The following is a 15,296-nucleotide window of genomic DNA, read 5'->3' on the forward strand; positions in this document are numbered from 1 at the left end:
TTTCCCTTTAGAAGGCAATAGAAAATGCATTATGCTCAAATTGTTGCTTTCAGTTTCTTGCTGTAATGGCTGAGTTACAGTGTTTGTCTATTTTCTGCATTTGTAGGTATTCCCCTACAGAGACCCCAAAATAGTAGATGTTAGGGAAACCTCACAATGGGGTTAATGTATTGAGACTGGTGATTTGTGTGCCCATTCAAAAGATTGGTGCACCGTGCGTTTGACATGCCAGAATCACTAGAAGCTTCCAACCTCTTAGTAATTTCGGCACAGCATTGCTTGGACCTAGCGGAGATTTCAGTTATAGCTTGTGCCAGTTTTCTTGGCACAGGTTACAGTAAATTTGTCCGGTGCAGTTTCCATACTGTGTGTCAGGACTTTTTTTCATGCTTTGTACTCAAAACAACTTGTTCAAAAGGCATAATAGATAGGCCCCAATAAAAGTGAAGCTCCTATAGAGTATCAATCATGTACGCCTGCAGATATGCTGTTTGTAACTATTCTTTACCCCCCAAGAACTCCTAAAAGGGCAGCAACCACTTATCATTTTATAACTAAATGACCCCTCAAAGATGGGAGACTATGATCCTTATGTGCTCAGAGGATTAGTGCAGGATAAATAAAATTATTTCATTTTACATCTCCTCCAGAATTTTTGATTTTCTTTATTTACCGAGATGTATGATTGTTTGTTTCCTGCAGAGCAAATTGTACTTCGAGGTGGCACCATTTACCAAACCTTTTCTCATCCATTGGTAAAGTAAAATGTCTGGCAAATGAGGCATGAGAACTTCTTACAAAATGGACACCATTTTACGCCTGCTCCTTTTTAAAGGTATTTTCCAGGTATGTTCAAAGTTAGAAATGTAAAACACCATTATTTTCTTTATTTTCTGAAGGTAAATCCCTTAGATTTCTCAGGAGAAAGCTGCACACAAGCATGGCCACTTCTCCATTGATTCTGAAGTAGTTCTGAAGTAAATGAGGGTCAAAGATTCTTTTTCTTGGAAGTTGAGGGACCCACACCTGTGAGGCATATCTTGTGTAATAGATGAATAGGCATCGAATCATCCAACATGAATAGCCCCAAGGAAATATTCATTTTATTTTTGATTAAAAGAATCGGAATTTTGCCCACTTAGAGCTCGAACAGCCACAACTAAAATGCATAAATGATGTCAAGTATGCATTTTTTGGATATATATTTTCACATATGGTATATTCATAAGAGAGAAAATGCACCCTCTTTGAAAAGTTAATGTTTAATGTTTTACAACAAACAATACAGCTTTTAAAAATGATGAAGTAACCTAATAAAAATTCTGCATTGTTCCAGAAGGTTTTGTTTTGACCAGCCAATTTTTGGCCTTACTCACCAAGACATTTTTTGCAATATGCCTTTGTTGTGATGCCAAGTGTGATAAATGTTTTTTTTAATTGATAAAGCCATATTAGGTTTTTTGGTTGGAAAATTTGTAGATTTTAATGGTACCATTGTGTGGCTTATTACAATGTATGTCTTTATGTGGATAAATATGAAAAACAGCAATTCTATTATTGGCTTTTGGAATTATAAATTTTACAGTGTTCCACATGTCGCAAACATAGCAAGATATTGTTGTTCTCCGAGTTAATACGATTATGACAAAACCAAATATTAATATGTTTGTTTTAGATTTTCAAGCTCTGCAATACAAAAATCACTTTTTATAAAAAGGAAAACTGGTTTCTGTGTCATCCGCTATCAAGACTCGCTTTTAATTTTTCACTCACGTGGAACGAGTTGTCTTTTCGTTGGTTCCTTTTTTATTTTACATATGACCTTTCGATTGCTTTTTTTATTGTATTTTTATAGGAGGATGTACAAATGCAAATATTGCATTTTTTATTTATTTCTATTTAATGTACTAGGCAAATAAGGGAATAATTTATTTGGTCAAGTTCTTACAGACAAATGGGGAATTTATCATACGTTGGCACTTGTGTGCTGGCGTATGATAAAGGCCACGCCCCGTGTCCTTGTGGGTACATCAAGAGCTGTAAACCTCTTGATTTATCTGTAGGGTGGCACAGCTGGTGAATAAAAGCCAGGTCTGACCAGGCATTGTTTTGTGTAATAAGTACACAGGCACAGGGCAGGAACGGGGAAGCGACAGATGCAGGATATCGAGCACACGATGTTTGTGAATCGTGGCACAGTGCATTGTCGTCAGACAATGCACTTTCAGGAACTCCTCCGGAGGGGTAAGTAAATGTGCCCCTATGTGAGACCTACTTCGCACCTACTATTAGTTGGTCTATTTTGTTGCACCACAATATTGAGTTTTCTGGAACACAGACTGATGACACAACCACACAAGTCGAAAACTGCCTAAAAATGGTCTAAAACCTTTAATAAATGTGGCACATGGCATTTAAAGTGCAAATTCCTCTGGCTTAGACAGATTGATATGTCTCTCCAATTGTGTTTATTATGGCATCCAAAAAATTCTCATATGACCAGACCATTTGCTCCTAGAATTTCACAGATTTGTCTAAATGTGGTTGAGCAAATGTTAAGGATGCTTAAATGTGCATTTTGTTCAACAATGGGGTCTTGTGTAGAGAGCATGTGTACGGGTCATGGAGGATGACTGCATTATTGTTTTCTTTGAAACAATTGTAGCTTTTTTCTTATCTCTCAACAGGTGGTCCTTGACTCATGGACAACTCCTTTGTAATGAGAAGCCTTTTTAAGGCTTAGTTAAGTCAGCTAATATTATTTTTCACTAAGTCGCAGGACTGCTTTTTGATTACTTTTAGACTTCGACTGGAATCATGGTTTTCCATGACTTTTTGCCCCAGTCTTTCTTCATGTGTCCAATACTTGAAAATTGGTGACATATTCAATACTTATTTCAGCCACTATGAATGCATAGAGTACTGTACCAGGTGGTTAGTTCACTGTGTATATTATGACTAGTTATGAGTGATGATACCAAAGGGTATTGTACCAGTTTGAATATAGTAACAAATAATCGGAGCATATTTTTCAGATGGTACAGACCATGCAGTGTGGTGCAAAAAACACAGAAAATGTTCTTTTCAGGATTGAGTGGAATGTGTTCCCAGAAACTATGAACCCCGATAGTTATGTTGTGTTATATCAGACCTTTAACCACACACATCATCAGGTAAGAACTTGTACTTATTAATGTGTATACAACTAACTAAAGACTGGCACAGTAATAAGCATGAAAACACATACTCTGGCATTGTAACACTAATATGGCTTTTTTCTCAATTAAATACATGGTTAATATTATATTATTCATTTTCAGAAGGTATTTGTATATTAAGTAGCCCATGGGTCAAAGATACATACTATCCCATGAAAAGATAGTGCAAAGTGAGCCAGATTCACGAATTGTGGCGCACGTTCTTCATTAATCTGGCGCCCCCTGCGCTGTTCCAACAGAGTGCACTAACTTTTTTTGGGTGCAGCTTTAACATAGAACGTGTGGCACAATAGTGTCGGACAATGCATGATAAATGTGGCGCATGGCCCGTGCATCGGAACGCACCTTTCAGTGCAGAAATTTGTGTTGCTTTGGGAATAGTGCAGACAGAACACCTATGTGTAGCAGATACTTCTTTAATACATGTTCAAGCCTGTGCAAAATCAGACAGAAAACTGGTGCTGGGGCTTTAATAAATCTGGGCCATTGACTTTGGTTGTGAAACATGTGCACCCGTTTTGTGTCTTTGCACATTCTTTTTAGTGCAAACTGCTTGCACAGGTATTTAAGAAGTGTCTGTGCCACATTTGTGTCGCAGCTGCACTAGGCATCATGCAACACAAATTTGGGGGCGTTCCGGTGCTCAGTTCAACCGTGCGTCAGATTTATCAAGTTAAATCCGACAGAATTGTGTTGCACGCCCCATGTTAAAGGTGCATAAAACAAAGTGGTGCACTCTGTCGGAGAAGTGCAGGGGGCACCAGATTCATGAAGAAATCCTGAACCTGGCGCACCCTGCACACTAAACGGCATTTAGTGAAGTTTATACTGTTCTTAGTAAATGTGCCCCATTGTTTCAGCATTGCCCCATAATGTAACACAACCATGGCATGCCAGTCATAAAAAATCTGCTGTATATTTGGTTGGTTTACAGGTCACGTGTTCTGTATGACTTTACTGCAACTCGCATGTGACAGTTTTGTAATTTTTGTCTTTTTTAACTCGAATCACATCTCAAAAAAGGTGCAGACAGTCAGACTGTCAAATTCACTGATTTTGTGGTCACACAATTTTTTTGCACCTTATTTTAATTTCATGCTACTAAAGTTGATGTTTAATCCATGATATTGCTTGTTTTGTCTGACTTGTAATGTTTTGACAATGTGAATATATTAAATACATCAGTATTAAATATATTTTCAAAATCTTTTATCTCCATAGAGTTCATTAACATCATTGGTTGTTCATCAATCTAACAGCCCATTTATATCACTCAATAAGCTAAACCAAGACGATGCTTATAATATTACCATCAGATCCATGAAAGATGGCAAAATCTTAAGTGTTAAATCAGTTTTAATAAGTAGGTATACATTTATTTATGCAATGATCTGAATACTTATTAGGAGGGATTCATCATTAGAGGCATATAGGGGACATATTAGAGAACATGTATCCAATAAGAATATCCACTTTTCTAGCAGAGAAAATGGTGGGAACCATAGGTTTTAAAATCCAATGTTTGAAGGGAAATGTTTGTGCTACCAGATATTATAGTTGCTTCCTCGCCTTATTAAAGGGTAAAGTGCAAAGATCTGCCCATAAACCCCCACCACAGTTATCATCATCATCATACACACCGATTTTCAGGTTTACACTGAGATACTGAGGGAGATTTTATATGGCTTCTCTGCCAGTTTCCAGCTTATGACTGAAATCAAGTGGTGGGAGAGCTTGACTTCAGTCAGAAACTCTCCACCTCCATGTCTTTATGCAACCAATTGACACCTCACTTAAATAAGATTTTGTTTTGTATGATGCCACACTAGGCCATGAAAGAAACATGATCTAGAACAGAGGTGCGCAACTTTTTTTGGTCCAAGGGCCTCATTGTTATTCAGCTACCCTTCAAGGGGCCGCACTATTATCCAAAACCCTAGATGCACCAAAAACCACAGTACAGCGCAAATTCCCCTCAGAAACCACTAGTGCATGTATAGTTTTTGTACAATAAGTAACACAGACCATAGAGAAGACTACAATACAGGTTACAAACAAGTTGATAATAATGCAGCAGGTAATAACTGCAAATATCTGGCTGCACACGGGGGCTCTGATAGTACTGTGCCCTACCTGCCAACAGCAAGAATTCCTTACTTATAATCTGCTGCAAAGAGCAGATTCTAGCCTTTTTGTTGCCTGAGGTGGAAAGAATATAACTACTATAATACTGCCCCCTAAGTACAAGAATATAACTGCTATAATACTGCAACCTATGTACAAGAATATAACTACTATAATACTGCCCCCTATGTACAAGAATATATCTACTATAATACTGCCCCCTATGTACAAGAATATAACTACTATAATACTGCCCCCTATGTACAAGAATATAACTACTATAATACTGCCCCCTAAGTACAAGAATATAACTGCTATAATATTACCACCTATGTACAAGAATATAACTACTATAATACTGCCACCTATGTACAAGAATATAACTACTATAATACTGCACCTATGTACAAGAATATAACTACTATAATACTGTCCCCTAAGTACAAGAATATAACTGCTATAATACTGCCACCTATGTACAAGAATATAACTACTATAATACTGCCACCTATGAACAAGAATATAACTATTATAATACTGCTCCCTATGTACAAGATTATAACTAGTATAATACTGCTCCCTGTGTACAAGAATATAACTACTATAATACTGCCCCCTATGTACAAGAATATAACTACTATAATACTGCCCCTATGTACAAGAATATAACTACTATAATACTGCTCCCTGTGTACAGGAATATAACTACTATAATACTGCCCCTATGTACAAGAATATAACTAATACAATACTACCCCCAATATACAAGAATATAACTACTATAATACTGCCCCTATGTACAAGAATATAACTTCTATAATACTGCCCCCTATGTACAAGAATATAACTACTAAAATACTGCCCCCTATGTACAAGAATATAACTACTATAATACTGCCCCCTATGTACAAGAATATAACTACTATAATACTGCTCCCTGTGTACAAGAATATAACTACTATAATACTGCCCCCTATGTACAAGAATATAACTACTATAATACTGCCCCTAAGTACAAGAATATAACTAATACAATACTACCCCCAATATACAAGAATATAACTACTATAATACTGCCCCTATGTACAAGAATATAAGTACTATAATACTGCCCCCTATGTACAAGAATATAACTGATATAATACTACCCCCTATATACAAGAATATAACTACTATAAAACTTCCCCGTATGTAAAACAATATAATTACTATAATACTTCCCCCACCAGGTCTTGTCTCTCTTCTTATTTAGGTAGCCCCCCTCAATGTCTGCTACCCCCTCAGTAACCCCTCCTGGTCTTACAAAGCAAACCCCCCAGTTCTAACCTTCCCTGTCCCCAGCTGGTCCCATCTTGCCCCCAAGTCTAGTCCATTTCCTGTCCCAAGTCTAGATCTCCCTCTGCTCCCAGGTCTATTTCCACCCCTTCTGCCCCCAGGCGTAGTTACCCCCATCTGCCCCCACATATAGTTCCACCCTTGCCCTAGCTAGTCCCCCTCTACCCCAGCTAGTTCCCTCTGCCCCCAGCTAGTCCCCCTACCCTCAGCTTGTCCCCCCTGACCTAAGCTAGTCCATCCTAGCCCCAGGTCTAGCGCCCTCTGCCCCTAGGTCTACTCCCCCCTGCCCCCCGCTAGTCCACCCTGTCCTCAGCTAGTCACTGCTGCGCCCAGGGCTAGTCCCAATCCTGCTCTCAGCTAGTCCCCCCTGCCCCAGATCTAGTTCCCCCACTGTCCCCAGCTAGCTCCCCCATGCTCCCATGACCAGTCTCCTTTGCACCCAGTGAGCCCCCACTGCCCTCAGCTAGTCCCCCCCTGCCCCGCGCTGCCATATGCCCGCCAAGCTACGGCCGGGTGGGCACGGGTTTGTGTGAATATACACTTATATGGTATCACAATCTGTACCATCGTCATTTCATAAAAAAATATGCTGCTGCTAATTTTGTGCAGTTTCAATTACATACTGCATATGAATTATATATAAAAAAGTCAAACTTCATACTATATACTTCTTTATATATAACAAAACTATTTTAATGAGGAATCGTGATAAGAATTTTTACATTATATTTTTAGAGACTTTTTCTAATCCATTAAATATAATTGAGCACTGCAAAATACGGGCTTTCTGTGCTTGAAGTGAAAGTTATGCTGCTCATAAAACTGGTAAACATAGACATCGTATATTGTCCCTCATATTTTAAAAGTTGCCAACAAAATGATCTGAATACAAATGATCTGGAGCAATAATGAAATACTTTTTATGTTTATTTCTGCAAATTTGATCACAACTCATGAATTCTTTTTTCCCACCTAGCCCCAATACAGTTACAAGATATAAACATTGCTGTGACTACTACTTCAGTAACATTCAACTGGAGCGACGTCATTGGAGACATTTTTGCTTCCAACCTTCACAAACAAACCGTTTTGCTGGAAAACAAGTTTTTTGAAGTCAACAACTTGCATCCGGGGTCTAAGTACAATTTTGAGTTTATTGTGGCACAGTATTATCCTGGTTATATAAATGTGTCTCAAAAGATGTATTTTGAAGTTGAAACAGGTATAGTTATATCATAAATATACATATGTTTGGAAATTAATTATAACATTTTCTGAAAATATATACTGACATACTTATCCAATTGCTGAAGAATTCACTGTATAATCTGTAGGCAACCACTTAGTTTGCGAGATCTGATATCTAGATGCTAGAGAGCCACTGATGCAGGGACATATGGTGCAGGAGAAGTTGCAAACTTTAGGCAAGCAACAGGCAGTGTGGAAACCAAATTCATTGCAGGGTAAATAAATGCCTGTATGGAAATAGACGGAAAAGAACACAGGACTGGAGACACAAATGACATTTTTGATGCTTAGTTTGTTTCAGATTTTGTGCTGAGTGGATGCAGCAATTAAGGGAATTATAAGTCTTTCATATCTATTTCCTCTTCTGCTTGAATCCATATACCTGACATTGATTCAAAGAAGCTAAATCTGCAATAAGCAACAGCACTCAATAGGCCCAAGTTATAATAAGGCTCCACCTTATCTCCAATGTTCTTTTTCTTTTTTGTGTTTTGAATTTTTTGCTCCCCTTCTTGCAAAAGCTTTACCTTTTTTGTTTTTCCGTTGTCATGTGTACTGCATGACAAATTGTACTCCCTAGTATCAGTATTTAAAATCCCATTCACCGTACAGGGAAGCTAGAAAAAATTCCAAATGTGGTGAATCTGATGAAAAAACATATTTTGGCAATATTCTTGTGGGCTCAGTTTTTAGAGCTTTTACTGTGCACTGCAAATGATACATCAGGGCTGGATTTTTAATTTAAAAAAAATATATTAAAACAGTATACCGTATATACTCGAGTATAAGCTGACCCGAGTATAAGCCAAGACCTCTAATTTTACCACCAAAAACTGGAAAAACCTATTGACTCGAGTATAAGCCAAGGGTGGGAAATGCATTGGTCACAGACTCCCCCAGTATATAGCCAACCAGCCCCCTATAGTATACAGCTGCCCCCTGTAGTATACAGCCAGCCCAGCTTGCCCCCAGCAGTATACAGCCAGCCCATCTTTCCCCCAGCAGTATACAGCCAGCCTAGCCTGCCCCAGTAGTATACAGCCTGCCCCCAGTAGTATACAGCTTGCCCCCAGTAGAATACAGCCTGCCCCATGTAGTATACAGCTTGCCCCCAGTAGAATACAGCCTGCCCAATGTAGTATACAGCTTGCCCCCAGTAGAATACTGCCCAGCATAAAAAAAAAAAAAAAAACTTATATACTCACCCTCCGGTGGCCCCGATTTGCAGCGCTGCTCCCCCGATGTCCGCGCAGCTCGTCTTCAGGCTTCCGCGCCCTTCTTCTTTCTTCTGCAGGGCGCCGCCACTCTCCTCCCCGGCCGGCAGGCGCCCAGCACAAGAACGAAGACGAGCGCGGAAGCCAGAAGACGAGCCACGCGGAAGCCAGAAGACGAGCCACGCGGACATCGGGGGAGCAGCACATCGGGGCCACCGGAGGGTGAGTATATAAGTTTATTATTTTTAAGTATTTTTTACGAGTATATTGACTCGTGTATAAGCCGAGCGGATGTTTTTCATTTTTTGTGCTGAAAAAAATCGGCTTATACACGAGTATATACGGTAAGTAGTCCATGAATGTGTATAAGGGTGTAACTGAATGGTGACGTGGCTGAAATGCGGATGCGTTGCTGCCGGCCGCCTCAATTAAGAAATTGTGAACATAATTCTTAACAGTAATATTATTTTGCAACAATTTCATGTACTGTTATCTAGAATGTTAACACAAATGTTTATGGAAAGTAAGAAAAATCTGGAGGCATATTAGTGTTACAGTCTAAATGCATAAATTTCTATTGCTGTTATATTATGGATCTGTACCTCAGAAAGGTCCAAGCCTTCTTTGTAAAACTGTTCACTTGAGAAACTTTGATTGGAAATGTATTAATTAAAATAAAATGACACTTACATTACAGAGGTTTTGTAGGCATATAGAATAGAGCATTAGTTAGGGTGATGCAAATAACATTGCAAATCGGCCATGTGCCATTTTGAATGTAAACCTTTGTAATGGATCTGTGCCCAAGCTTTAATTTTCAGGGACCACGAGACCAATTTGGTAAAAAGTAGAGCATGCCCTAATCATAACCCTTTTTAATGGACCTCTAAATATAGTTTTTGAAAAACTGATGCCAAACTGATGCAAATCTGCTGTGAAAAACAGAATCTATTGCTTCACAGCGATTTTTGTAATGTTTGTGTACAGGTAGCCTTAAAGGACATCTACTTCCATTTTCTGTGTTGGTAGACTGTCCTATAGTGCACTCTCGTTACATGTCGCCTTTTTTTTTAGCTTCCTCCGGGGCCTCCGTCAGAGCCAGAAAATAAGGTTATAAAAATATTCCAATGAGCCAGAGGCACTCAAGGTTGCATCAGCCGAGCCCCTCCTGGCTCCTCTGATACCTAATTTATGCACGCCCCCGCTTCATTTTTATGCACGCCTCCCAGCCCTCTCCGCGGCTAAATAGCCGGGTGACAGCACCGGCTGATACGCATGTGACTGATCACATGGCTGTGACGTCAGCAAAGGTTCTTTAGCCTACTAGTGGCCACAGTGTGTTCTGCTGTGTGGCAGCCGGCTGTCACCGGTGAGTGCTGGGAGGAGTGTTATGATTATAATAAGACACAAGAGAATGTGCGGACAGCCTTATCTTTCAGAAGAATTAAGGCAGAAGTTGCCACACAGTAGAGAACACTGTAGCCACTAGTAGCCTTCACTGATCAACTATTAATAACCTTTTCTATGGATATGGAACCGTAAACTTCTATAATTTTCTAACCTTTTAGTTGTTGATTTATATATTCCAGGGATCTGCTCTAAGGGATGGTTTGCTTTTAGAAACAGCTGTTATAAGTTGATGTTGGATAATAAGCCTTGGGAAAATGCTGAACAGACCTGTGAAAGGCTTCATACAGGAGCACATCTAGTAAATGTTCAAACAAGTGATGAACATTCATTTTTATTCTCTATCCTGCATATAAAAAATAAATTAATCTTGCTGTGGAGTGGTCTATCTGATCTAAAGGTTTGGTCATTTTTTCACATTTCACTTGGTTTACATGCCAATGTAATATATTGATGGTTTATACTAAATTCTTGTTAAAATTTAGATATGAAAACATCACATTCAAATTATTTTTACTGAAGCTGTATTTCAGAATGTAAAACTATTGGGCAAAAAAAAAAATTAGAAAAATAATAACTAAAAATAATGTATATCTAGAGAGTTGAACACCAAGTTGGGGCTCCTACCATGCTCCCTGTAGAAGGGAGCCAGGTGGAAGATTTTCCTGAATCTTTTTTTAATATCAAAATGTCTTTTGCAACAATAACAAGGACATAAAAAGGCAGAGCAGTAATCCCACACGTAAAGAAACAAATGCACAACAAGTTTTGTTAAGCAGCAATTCTATATTCACTTTTAGGTATGCCAGTACAGATTCAATCCATCAGCATGTAGCATTGATAAATAGTCCATAAAAAGTCCATAGGCTTACTCACAGTCAAAGAGAGAACCATCCATTGTGGACACACTGCTTACAGATAGGAATGGGCATGGAGCACACAGAGCATGTGGAAATCTCAATACCTGCATGCTAATTAAGGGGGGCATCCATGTGGTATATATGTAGAAAATCTTTGCTAATTAAGTGCAGTAATCGTAATCAGATCTTGTTACATACTCAGTCACAAGTATTGATGTCATGATGGAACTATTATGTTTGAATTACATATAATTTATTAAAATATACAAGATGGCTGCCTTGCAGAAATGGATTCATCTAGCTTCTATGGCATTTCTGTTTATTCACATTTTGTACATATATATTTAAATTGTTTTCATAGGTTAAAGAAGAACCTACATGGACAGATGGATCTGCCTATACTTTGGATACATATGAAGTGCCATTGTTGTCACAATTTCCTAAAAATGATACTAACTGTTATGCCCTACAGCAAAATGCAACAGGTCCAAATTATTTTTATACAGCGTTCTTTTGCCGTGTGGCCCTGCCTTACCTTTGTGAATATGAATGTGAGTTACTAATCTTTAATCTTAGTGTTCTACCAAAGAGGTGTAATATGGCTTAAAGTTCTAGCACAAAATGTGCCAAAAAAGTGGCTCACTGTCTGGGCCATATTCTCCACTAGGCACTGTGGACACAGGGCAGCCAGTTGATTGGAGTAGGCCAGACAGAGGGCACTCTTATTAGCATGTTTAAAAGCAAAAATTGGTGGCCACAGCAGCATGAGACAACCCTGCTCCCACGGGGAGGAGGGACGGTCAGGTAAAAATTAATGGGATGCCATCATTGTGCATGCTGGGCAACACATTTACAATGTGTCTTGACACTCTCTACCCCTTACTATTCAGCTTTACAAAGAATCTAGAAAAGGTGGTAACATTTACCTGATATCTTAATCCCTTCTTGATCAAATTATTTGGGATCATTCTAAAGTTTAGTAGCTTTTATTTGATATTTGCACCCGCACCCAGTAGTTTTGAGATAACTGGAAATCAGAGATAGAAGATGTAGAGGGGAAAGCTGTTCTGTTGCCTGTGACAGTAATAATAAATCTTCTTTAATTACTAATTATTATTTATTTATAGAGCACAAATAATTCCAGGGTGCTTTACATACAGTAAGGGGTTCACATACATTCCATTAAGACAATAACAAATAGTTATTACAACGGTTAAGTACAATATACAAAATGCAGCTATTGTATATTGTAGGAAATCCTAAACAGATGCGTTTTCAGGGTATGTTTAAAGCTCTGGAAGGTGGGGGACAGACAAACACATTTTGGTAGACAGACATGGTTGTGAGTTGATTTTAAAAGAGTGAAGCTGAAGGTCTTAGGAGGAACAGAGATAACATGTGGGATGGTACTAGCTGATAAATTCAGAGACATATGTTGTCTCTGAAAGTTATTGTTGGCTTTGTAAGTTATTGTTAATGTACATTTCATGTATCGTAAATAGGTATGTAGAGAATTTCCTCAAGAACACTTCCTTAGTATATTTTTGTATATTAATCAACATGTATCCATATCTTTTTTATCTTAACAGAACAAAGAAATATTAATAAAATGTTTTGATTTGTTTTTGCTTTTGCAGTCCCACATGTTGCAGAAAAGTTTACATATTCAGTGACTGATATTTCAGAGACTCAAGCAATGTTCAGACTGAGCCATTTTCCTTTTTTGTCTGAAAGAGGATATCAACTCTATTTGAAATATTATTTCAATAGCTCAAATGTGTATTTTGAGAATGTGAGACAAAATTCTACAAATGTATCTATTCAGATGTTAAATCCTGGACTCAACTATAGTTTTATTTTCTGTATAAAGGATAAAAGTGGGTCGCAACTGAATTTAAGTCCAATCATTTCAATAAAAACAAGTAAGTTTAGACTAATCTTGTGTATAAGAGACTTATACAATCAAATTGTTGTAATAATCATAATGCATATAGATGAAAATGCACACAAATTAAGTGTCGTTTGGATGCTACTAATTTGGTTAACCACTTACCGACGTACTACTACGTCACATGTAGGCTGTGGGTGATTGGAGAGGACTCACTGGCTGAGCCCTCTCCATAGCCAGTTAAAGACCTGGCAGTGTGTTGGCACAGCCGTCTTTACTTGGATCATTGCTCCATGGGATGTCATTGGGGAGCAGCGATCCGCTGCTATAACAGTCTCAGGTCACACAAAGCAGTATATGGTAGGATCAATAAGACAACCTAGGGTTAAAGTACCCTAGGGGGTCTGAAATAAAACGAAAAATTAAAATCACTTCCCTATCCCTAGAACTGATATAAATATAAACAGTAAAAATCATACACATGTTAGGTATCAGCGCATCCCAAAATTTTCAATATATCAAAATATAATAACGGTTATTCCTGGCATTTAACCTTGTAATGGAAATTAGCACCAAAAGTCGAAAATGCCACTTTTTGCCATTTTGAAACATTTTAAAAATTCAATCAAAAGTGATCAAAAGACCATACAGTCCTAAAAAGGGTAGCATTTAAAACATTATCAAAAGTCGCAAATAATAACACCACCCACAGCTCTGTACACTGAAGTATGAAAAAATTATTAGCGGCAGAACATGATAAAATGACAAATTTATTTTTTTGTACAGGAGGTTTTAATTTTGTAAATATATGAAAACATTATAAAACCTATATCAATTTGGTAGACCCGTGATCGTACCGACCTAAAGAATAAAGTTGACAATAGGGGCACTTATTAAAAGCCCACAAGAAAATGGCGTAAATGCAGATTTTCATCAAATTCCAAACTTTTGGAATTTATTTTCCCGCTTCCCAGTACATGGCATGGAATATTAAATACCATCAATATGAAGTGCAATATGGTACTCAGAAAACATGCCCCCATAAAGCTCCTTACATGGAAAACTAAAAAAAGTAATGGACTTTTGAAGGTGGGAAGTGAAAAATGAAAATGCAGAAACCAAAAAGGGCCTGGTCATTAAGGAGTTAAGAACATGCTCATTCACTAGAGTTATGGTAACATCAATTATCCAGTTGTGACCCAAGAATTTTTTTTTTTTTTTTGCATTGTTACTTCTTTGGTAGTGCAATTCTTTAACAAATCAGACAATAAGTGACAGGTCCTTTTTTATCTTGTCTCTTTTCATTACTTTAAACACATTGGGGAGATCTATATTTTAATAAGATTTTACTGATGCTGTTTTGTGTTTTACTAGGACCCTTGAATCCCAGGAATTTGAATGTTTTAAAAACAACACCAAGTAGTATATATTTAAATTGGAGTCCACCAACAGGTGACCTTTACTGTGGTTACTATATAACAGTCTTGGATGAAGAAGAAAACATATTTTTAACCGTTATGGAGAAAAAGAACCAAACTTCAACTTCTATAGAACATCTGAAACCATTTCAAAGATATAAGATTTTCATACAAACCATTGCGGAAACTGGGAAATTAAGCTCACTGGAAAATAGCCTGACAGCAATAACAGGTACAATATATGATGGTGCTAGAAATCAATTGTTTTTTCTCTTTACTTCCTAAACACTTTGTATTAATGTTGTAGTAAATCATATCAGAATTATACTTAAATGTTAAGGTTTTAAGGTTTTTTTTAATTCTATTTAGACGTTGCTCTAAATAGTGCCACATATAATGGCATAATACCATAACAGGAAAAATTCTACTCGGTAGAAGAGATGAGTACATCTATTCATTGGTTTGTAGATTGAGTAGGACCTGCCAAATTTTCTCCTTCAATTTGGATGAATCTTTTATAATGGCGGCTTGATACGACTGTCATTCATCTGTAAACATTTGTAAATAAGGTATGAAAAGAGATT

The sequence above is a fragment of the Engystomops pustulosus genome, chromosome 4 (genome assembly GCF_040894005.1).
Source record: "Engystomops pustulosus chromosome 4, aEngPut4.maternal, whole genome shotgun sequence".
Lineage (NCBI taxonomy): Eukaryota > Metazoa > Chordata > Amphibia > Anura > Leptodactylidae > Engystomops > Engystomops pustulosus.